This window comes from Sardina pilchardus, chromosome 6 (assembly GCF_963854185.1).
Source record: "Sardina pilchardus chromosome 6, fSarPil1.1, whole genome shotgun sequence".
NCBI lineage: Eukaryota > Metazoa > Chordata > Actinopteri > Clupeiformes > Clupeidae > Sardina > Sardina pilchardus.
Window position 1 is genome coordinate 21,513,129 of NC_084999.1, and position 9,876 is coordinate 21,523,004.

Here is a 9,876-nt window from a genome sequence, read left to right on the forward strand (position 1 = left end):
GGAGGAAATATGTCACTCTATGGTCGCCGTAGAAGCATTATTTCAAAACGCACAACGAGGATATCTGGCTGTAGCTGGTCTGCCTCTTCTCCTGACTCGTGGATTGTAAGGTATGTATTTGCTATTCACACAGTGTTCTTATTTTGAGTTCGGGGTAATTTTAGGGAGTTTAGCATGACAACAAAGCTGGGAAACATGATACAATGCTAACGTTAGCCTGAGATGATTAGCTGCTAGCTACTTAGCCGCCCACATGAGATCTGCTGAATCTCATGTGGGCGGCTAAGTAGCTAGCAGCTAATCATCTCAGGCTAACGTTAGCATTGTATCATGTTTCCCAGTTTCACTCCCTGCCGAAAATAGGGGTGGTTATGCCTTGATGGGATTGTTTCATAAAACACAATTGCATGTTCATGGATGTGACCAGGTCAGGACGACTTCATGTGTTTACTGTTTCATGCTAGCAGTTAACGGCTAACATAAGATAGCCGCTAGCCCCGCACAAACCCAGCCTATGTTTATGTGTTAGGCTTAGAATACTAATAGTTAGATTATTATCTGAAAAGTTTAATGTTTAAACCTAGGTGCAGGCCAGTCTGTGTTACCAAATTGTCCTTGTGTGTCATGAACAATTTGCATTGTTACAGACACTAAAGTTCGTCCAGAAACATTTGAATTATTTAAAAGTTTGTGTAGTAAACTACACCATCTTGCCTAGTCTCTCTGTAACGTTAATCACGTGCAGACTATCTTTGAAGGACAAGTTACACAAACATTAGACTTGCCATTATTTTTGTATGATGTGATCAGCATTATTGTAGGCTACTGGCTCTCATTCGACCTCTATTAAACGAGTAAAGCAAGTAAGTTTTTCATGATCATGGTAGAGGCTGCCTACTCTAAATGTTTGAGTGATTTGTTAATCACAAACAAGCCTCAATGTAATCAAATGTTAAAAGGTTTCAGTAATCTGATATTATTATAGTTTTACATGTTGTAAATTTGTTGAGTTTGATATACTTTCTCCACAGACGTGGCAGTGCAGAGTGCATGACATCAGCGTCATTGAGGTCTCTCTTACAGGAGCATTACAGGTTAGCTCATGGTTACTTTTGCGGTAGACACCCATACCTATGTGCATATTCTCATTGTCCCTGTTTATTATAAGCATGGGATGCTCTTCATAGTCACTGAAGCAAATATCATACTTAGATCAATGTTTTCTGTATGCTAATTGTAATTCTTTCTACAAATGCTGGGTTGTTTTGTACATTCTTTCTGTCTCCTCTACCCTCGTATGGTTCAAGATGTGCAGAATTTCACACGCATTGTGCAACTGAAGTCCAAGTTCCAGGCTGTCTGCTGAGTGCCATAGGAAGGGAGGAGAAACAGGACATAAGATTAAGGAGATCATGGCTGCCATTGATCGGGTTAGTGAGAAGTTGTTTTGTGCCTCCCACTTTGAAAACCAATATTAGGCCATGAGCTACAGGGCCGTAACATGCACCTGTCAACGAAACATTTTTGACCATGCTGACATGACGAATTTGAATGTTAACATTTACATTTTTGGGATGCACTACCTGTTTCTACCCCATGAATAGATTTGCATTGAAGATCAATGTGTTCCAAAAAATCTCTCAATACATTGGAAATGCATTATATGAACCTCTACATGTGATTAAACATACATTGTCACATGCCCCACCTCTCTCTAAGTCATGAGCATTACATACATCTTATAATGCATTTCCAATGTACAGATGGTACGGGTTGAGAATGCTCCTTTCATTCCCGCACATCGGGACTCCCGAAGCATCGGGAAAACTGCAACCGCAAGGGGGCAACATAGACCGCCCGAGTTTTCGAATGTTTACAGCCTATACCTCACAGCTCTCTCACTCGACGTAGCCTATAACTCAGTCAGTTCAGCAGAGATGCCAGAGCAACGTTTTGGTCAACGGAGAGGGAGAGAAATGCTCCGCATATCCGTCTCATTTAATCATTAAAATGAAAGTGATTGGCGAAATTAATCAAACGACGTTTCAATAAACCATTGTTGAAATGAATGAAAATGGTTTTAGAAACCTATAGGCCTATCAGAAGGATTATTTCCTTCAATTCAACCTGAAATAGGCTACTCGAAAGGCAACCTTAGATTAATTCATGAATTCATTAGCCTACGGTTACAAGACCGCATTTCCGTGAATAGGCTATTATTGTCAACGTCAAGGCGAAGACGAAAGAGATGGACAAGATGGACATTTTGGCAACATGTAGGCTACATGCTAGGAATACTTAGAAATGTGTACGCTATTTTAAAACGGAGGCTTGTTCATTTTAACCGGCGACGTTTCAAGTACATTTCCCGAATAAAGCCTAATGAGGTTCACATCAGGCTGTGGCACAAGTGGTTGATGCTTAGGTGTCGTATGCCAGCGACCGGGGTTCGAAACCTAGTCGAAGAACCTCTCCGGAACCCATCAAAAGAAAATGAATTGATTTATTAAAATAAACGAAAGACTTCCTGTTTTGAGATTCTTTTTATGTTTGCGATGTCTGCTGAAAAGAAAAGTTAATAGCCTATGTTAATTCGTGGTTCAGCGCGCACTCACACACATTTTTACATTGACATAGTGTCGGGCTCAAGTGTCGTGTCGTCCTCAGTGCCGCATATAGGCTATAATGTAGTGACCTGGTTAGACGAGTGTGGGGGAGGGGGAATGATCGCACAAGACAATAATGCTCTTCATGAAATGGATCTCACAGGCGGCTGTCTGTTTTTAAATGTAGCCTAGGCCTACTACACCACTTGCGAAATCGGACGTGGCACATAGCCTAATTATTAGGCTAGCCTACTGGATAGCAAATCCATAGACTTTGTTCATCCTATATCCTTAAAATGAAAGTGATGACTGGCGAAATTAATCAAACGACGTTTCAATAAACCATTGTTGAAATGAATGAAAATGGTTTTAGAAACCTATAGGCCTATCAGAAGGAAATAGCCTTCAATTCAACCTGAAATAGGCTACTCGAAAGGCAACCTTAGATTAATTCATGAATTCATTAGGCTACGGTTACAAGACCGCATTTCCGTGAATAGGCTATTATTGTCAACGTCAAGGCGAAGACGAAAGAGATGGACAAGATGGACATTTTGGCAACATTTACATGCTAGGAATACTTAGAAATGTGTAGGCCTAAGCTATTTTAAAACGGAGGCTTGTTCATTTTAACCGGCGACGTTCAAGTACGGCGACGTTCAAGTACATATGCCGAATAAAGCCTTTCGAATTTATATCCAGTTGTGGCGCAAGTGGTTGAAGCATAGGTATCGTACGCCAGCGACCGGGGTTCGAAACCCAGTCGAAGAACCTCTCCGGAACCCGTCAAAAAAAATGAATCGATTTATTAAAAGAAATGAAAGATTTCCTATTTTGAGATTCTTTTTATGTTTGCGATGTCTGCTGAAAAGAAAAGTTAATATGTTAATTCGTGGTTCAGCGCGCACTCACACACATTTTTACATTGACATAGTGTCGGGCTCAAGTGTCGTCCTCAGTGCCGCATAGGCTATAGGCTATATGTAGTGAACTGGTTAGACGAGTGTGGGGGAGGGGGAATGATCGCACAAGACAATAATGCTCTTCATGAAATGGATCTCACAGGCGGCTGTCTGTTTTTAAATGTAGCCTACTACACCACTTGCGAAATCGGACGTGGCACATAGCCTAATTATTAGGCTACTGGATAGCAAATCCATAGACTTTGTTCATCCTATATCCTTGGCGGAGATAATAATTAGGCCTATCAAATTAAAAGCACACTACGACAGGTATACTTGTGTGATCACGCAACACAAGAGAGCATTTAGCGATGGGACAGTTGTGAATGAGTGCTTAACACCCTGGAGTCTAAATATCCCCGGGGGATTTGAAAAACTGTTCCAAACACACATCTCAATCTCTGCTTTTATCATATTATAGAAACACCATTAGAAGCCAATCAACTCGTTTTCAAATATATAACCTATGTTTTAAGAGAATATGGCAATGATAATGGCACTTTCTAAAAACAATAAATTCTTAGGATTTGTCCTCTCACCTGCAGCAGGCCCATTCAAAATCCCATCCACCTAATTTGCATTTGAAAGAGCCAATCACTAAAGTGACACATTTAGTCTAGCCTACTTTATTAGTTTTTTTTTGACCCCTCTAATAAATTGCCTATAGTCCTACTACGATAATGGAGGAAGGGCTGCCTAACTGTTCCCCCTAAGAGTTTTTTCATAAGATAAAATGTTTACTCTATTTAAGTTTAGGATTTGGTAGACAAGACAACCTCGGAAAAGTTCTTCAGATAAACAATGTTTTATTGAATTAAAGGAAAGAAAATGTATCGCCAGGGTTTCGGGGCTTGCGAAGGCATTCGTTGATCTTATCGATGCAGTCCTTGCGGCCACTTCTCCCCATCGTAGGAAACTTTCTGCTTAGTGTTGACAAAGGTCTTGACGTTGTGTGGCAGTGCTTGCTTGCCCTTCGATCCATCCCAGTTGGTGGTTTTGCACCAGGCTCTAGTGCTCCTTTGTGGTGATGGCTCTGAAGAGCAGGCATCCGTATCTACCAGTGATGCGCGGGCTGATCCAAATCGAGCGGGCGACCGCGGTCACCCGCGGTCACCCGCGGTTATGGGTCAAGAAAAAATATTTTTAATGATATGCGGGTCATGTTTGGTCGGGTCGGTAAAAAAAATAAATTGTCATTTAAATCGTACATAATTGTCTTTAGAAGAAAAAGACATAAGTTGCAGCATTCCCACTGAAACGCGATTCTATCCCCCACATTTTGTCACGAGCATGTAGAAATGCACTTGTTGTTTCTGCGTAGACAGACCCTCGGCTACACTTGACATGCAGTTGTGTTCTGTTCTCAGAGCATATGCTTTCTCTGTCTATGATCTGCAGCTTTTATCTCGAACTGCTGGCCTCTACAGAAAGTGGCAGAATCGTCTACTGAGCAGCGAAGTTGCCGATGCAATGCGTGTTTCTCAAGTCTGATAATTTCCAGCAAGATCGAATGGTATTATGGAAAGAAAAATAAACTAAAAGTTTCCCAAATCAGGAAATATTTCTTAATTTAATGTCATCAAGGCATATAGCCTACAATTGGTATGAGCATGCAATGTGCGTCCTTGCGCAACGTATAGGCCTAGTGGCTCGTTGGAAAGCCCCACGTCTGCTCTTCCCCACGTCGTGCAATAAAGGTTTCATCTCGCTGCAATTTATAATCGCGGAGCAATGGACTTTTGGTCCATTGATGAAGACGTTAATAAAGAGTTTCTTAATAATATTCTATGCCTGCATTTCATGCTTGGGAGAGCTTCAAGGCATTCATGTGAGGAACGGCTGAAACAGAATTTGTATAGGAAAATCCTAGGCTGATTATGTTCAATGTTGAGTCAAACAGCCACATTTTTGGATGAATGCTGACACGGAACAAAAAAAAGGTAGACTAAATGCATGTTTCCCAAATTCTGAGCAATTATAGGCTATATATAATTAGGCAATATAGGCTATATTATTGTTTTACATGCATATGAGATACCAATTTTGCATAGCTCAATGACGCTACGACTAAGTTAGACTAGGCTACTTTTTACAATAAGCGGGTCGGGAAGCGGGTCGGGTCCTGTATTTCAATAATTTTTTTTTGCGGTCCGAGTTGCGATCTACCAACGTTGCCGCGACTCTGTTGGTGAATTCGAGCATGTTGTTCTAATCTGGGCCAACAGCAAGCAAAGTCACGTCATCGTGCTGAGAAGGAACTTGAATGCTGTTGTCGAATGTGGCAGAGAATACAGAAGAAGACTTTAACTATTACTTAGTATATATTCTTATGACGAAACGCGAAGAAAAAATACGAGGACTGACCATCTCGCCTCTCCGCGTTTCCCCCAATAGGCCTACCATGGCGACAAAGAAATGAATATGATTTGACATTTTAATGTTTGTAGCGCGCCAGTTTACCCAGTGTGTGTGCATTGAGTAGTTCCTTAAAATACGGAACAAAGAGCGTCCCGTAGGCTATCTGTTCAATAGCCTACAGAAGAAGACTTTAACTATTACTTATATATTTGTTATAACGAAACGCGAAGAAAAAATACGAGGACTGACCATCTCGCCTCTCCGCGTTTCCCCCAATATCATGGCGACAAAGAGAAATAAATCTGATTTGAGATTTTAATGTTTGTAGCGCGCCAGTTTACCCAGTGTGTGTGAATTGAGCAGTTCCTTAAAATACGGAACAAAGAGCGTCCCGTAGGCTATCTGTTTAATACAGAAGAAGACTTTAACTATTACTTATATATTTCTTATAACGAAACGCGAAGAACAAATGCGAGGACTGACCATCTCGCCTCTCCGCGTTTCCCCCAATATCATGGCGACAAAGAAATAAATATGATTTGACATTTTAATGTTTGTAGCGCGCCAGTTTACCCAGTGTGTGTGAATTGAGCAGTTCCTTAAAATACGGAACAAAGAGCGTCCCGTAGGCTATCTGTTTAATACAGAAGAAGACTTTAACTATTACTTATATATTTCTTATAACGAAGCGCGAAGAACAAATGCGAGGACTGACCATCTCGCCTCTCCGCGTTTCCCCCAATATCATGGCGACAAAGAGAAATAAATATGATTTGACATTTTAATGTTTGTAGCGCGCCAGTTTACCCAGTGTGTGTGCATTGAGTAGTTCCTTAAAATAGCCTACGGAACAAAGAGCGTCCCGTAGGCTATCTGTTTAATACGGAAGAAGACTTTAACTATTACTTATATATTTCTTATAACGCTGGCTGTAGGCGATTTCTATAACCATTTTCATTCATTTCAACAATGGTTCATTGAAGTGTCGTTTGAATAATTTCGCCAGTCATCACCTTCATTTTAATGATTCAGTGAGATTAAGGAGTCGACTATTGACGGATATGCGGTCTTCATCATTAAATGCAGTTGAAACTTTCTGCCACCTGGTGGTTGTTTGGGTACATTGCCTTAGCCTCGAAAAAAATCGGCTTGACGCACTGCGGGATCTCTTCGGGAGTCCCGCGGGAGAAGGTGCATTCTCAACCCGTACCCACTGTATTGAGAGTCTTTTGAAACTCCTCTATCCATGGAGCAGTAAACAGGCATTGCATCCCAATACCCAAATCTCCAAGTTAACATTGGGGGATTGCACGGTAAAGGCATAGTAAACATTAAGATGCTTAATTTGTAAGTGTAAGTAAAGTAGTGTTCTGTTATATTTCCCTGTTTTGCAGAATCCTATCATTGGCTCGTTGAGAGTTTGCCACCTGCAAGCACTTGTTGTGTACTTGAAGGCCCTGAGAAACTCAAAGGAATACCTGGTAAGTGTAAATTAATATCCCAAAAAACAGTGTAACTTCGGTGAAAATGGACCTCAGACTCTCTTTCTGCATGAAAATGCATCAAAGAAGTCGTGGAGACGGACAGTATTTTTCATTGATGAAGCACTACAGAGCTTGCATCGGCGTACACTATATTGGCAAAAGTATAGTGATGTCAATAGACATCCCATTCTTAATTCATAGAGTTTAATATGATGTTGGTCCACCCCTTGCAGCTATAGCATTTTTGACCATTCATCCAGAAGCGCATTTGTGAGGTTGTACATTGATGTTGGATGAGGAGGCTCTCAGTCTCTGCTCTAATTCATTCCAAAGGTGTTCTATTGGGTTGAGGTCAGGACTGTGCAGGCCAGTCAACATTAAACTCTGTCATCCATGTCTTTGCGGACCTAGTGTTGTGCACTGGTGCACAGTCATGTTGGAACAGAAAGGGGCAATTCCCAAAACTGTTCCCACAAACTTTGGAGCATGGAATTGTCCAAAATCTCTTACTGTTCCAACATGACTGTGCATCAGAGTGCAAAGCAAGGTCCATAAAGACGTGAATGATATAGTTTGGTGTGTATGAACTTGACTAGCCTGCACACAGTCCTGACCTCAACCATGACGTACGAAATTAAAATAGCTCCTCATCATCACATACCCTTCACCATACCTAGAGATTGGCATGGTGGGTTTTTTTCAGTTATTAGCTGGTTTTAGGCTAACTGAAAAAAAAACATCATACCAGTCTCTAGGTATGGTGAAGGGTATGTGATGTGGGGCTATTTTAATTCCAAAGGCTGAGGATACTTTATCAGGATGCCTAGTATACTGGATCCATGAAATAAGTGGATTTTAAAGATAGAAATCTTCCTGCCTCTATGGGAATTTAACATATGGGTGCAAATACTTAGGACCCCTGTATTTTAAGGAAGAACATTTATTTATTTACTATACATTTCATTCACAAAGACAATTGGTGTTCTTAAAGGTTGGATATTTCCTAATTTTTTAGTCAACTTTAGCATGGGTTCAAATACTTATCCTCGCTGTATATGTTCTATTCTCTGACACAATGTGATACTTATTCTTTGTATCATAATGTGATACTGACCCTTTTTATATTGCATCCTTGTTTAGAGCTGCCAGGACTGGTGTCATCACTGAAAGCGGTCATAAACAACATGGCAGATTCATCTATTTCCTCCAGCCAAAGCGACTCACCATGCACTAGCAGTGACACTTGCAGTGAAGACATGGCATTATGACTGAAGGACCTTGAACCGATCCCTCATTAGCATTGTGCAGGCCCTCCATGATTTTGTGATCTTGCACGTTCACCAATTCATGCAAATTCAGGGACTTTGCTGCATTTGCGTGTTGTAATATTCAATAAATGTGAATGGTGATGTGTAGTTATGTTCCTGTTGTTGTGTTAGTAGCATTATATATCCTTTGCTTGAATTATGTATTTTTGTAATTTTATTGTAATAAAATGAGATTTATTGTAATGCACTTGAAATGAATTGTAATGTAATACACTAACAGTATAATATCGACATTTATGCCAAAGTATAACAATATGGGAATTAAAGTACAGATAAAATATACTTCAAAGACAGTTCTTTTCTACAATAAAATATAATAATATTGCACTGAAAGTATGTGTCTATGATGTTTAGCTTGTAATTGAACTTCACTTGAAATATGTTATCATTGTCATAGTGGGACACTTTAAATGCACTAAATATAGTACGGAAGTGCATTTGTAGATCACTTGAAATATTGAAGAGGCATACTAAATTAACATACTTTATAGTAATAATTAGTATGATAACAGTATGTACAAAATGTACTTAAACTCAACTGTAAGTTGAGCTCCAATTATTTTTTAAGTGTATTTCTATTAGAATTGTCATACAATGTAATTGTACTGTAAGTATGCTTAATTGCTCATTTTAATTAGTGTACTTCAGTGCACTTGAAGTTTGAAAATAGTTGTTCCAATTTAGCATACCCTATACACTTGAAGTATAGTTAAGTTTGTATTACGATGAACTTAATACATACTTTAATATACTTAAATATACTTGGATTTGACGAAAAAAGTACACACTGTACTTATTACACTCTGAAAAAGTATATTTTCAATAGTTTTTTTTTTTACCTGGGAAATCTCTGAGAAAGAAACTCAAAATGTTTGAGAAATTAGGCAACATTTTAAAAAGTCAAAATTTTCGAGAAATAAAGTCAAAAGTTTTGACAGAAAAAAAGTCCGAAATCTGTAGAAGGCGGTCATAACGTTTTTTGGGGGGATATTGTTCCTACAACCATACAGTGACAAGTGGTGTAATGCTAGATATCTCGTCTAGCACTCAATAGACCTGGGTTCAATCCCCTGCCATGAATCAATATTTGTAGCTTACATTGACTGAATTCAATGACCGATTTTCAACGACGACGATG

The 9,876-nt window shown here is 39.7% G+C and overlaps 1 long non-coding RNA gene across 1 annotated transcript; it reads left to right on the plus strand.

Moving 5' to 3' along the window:
• The first annotated feature begins 1,029 nt into the window (after positions 1-1,029).
• Positions 1,030-8,831, plus strand: LOC134082229 (uncharacterized). Its single transcript, XR_009939610.1, has 4 exons — positions 1,030-1,094; positions 1,308-1,430; positions 7,321-7,407; positions 8,551-8,831. It is a non-coding gene; the product is annotated as an uncharacterized LOC134082229 (long non-coding RNA).
• Positions 8,832-9,876: the final 1,045 nt, after the last annotated feature.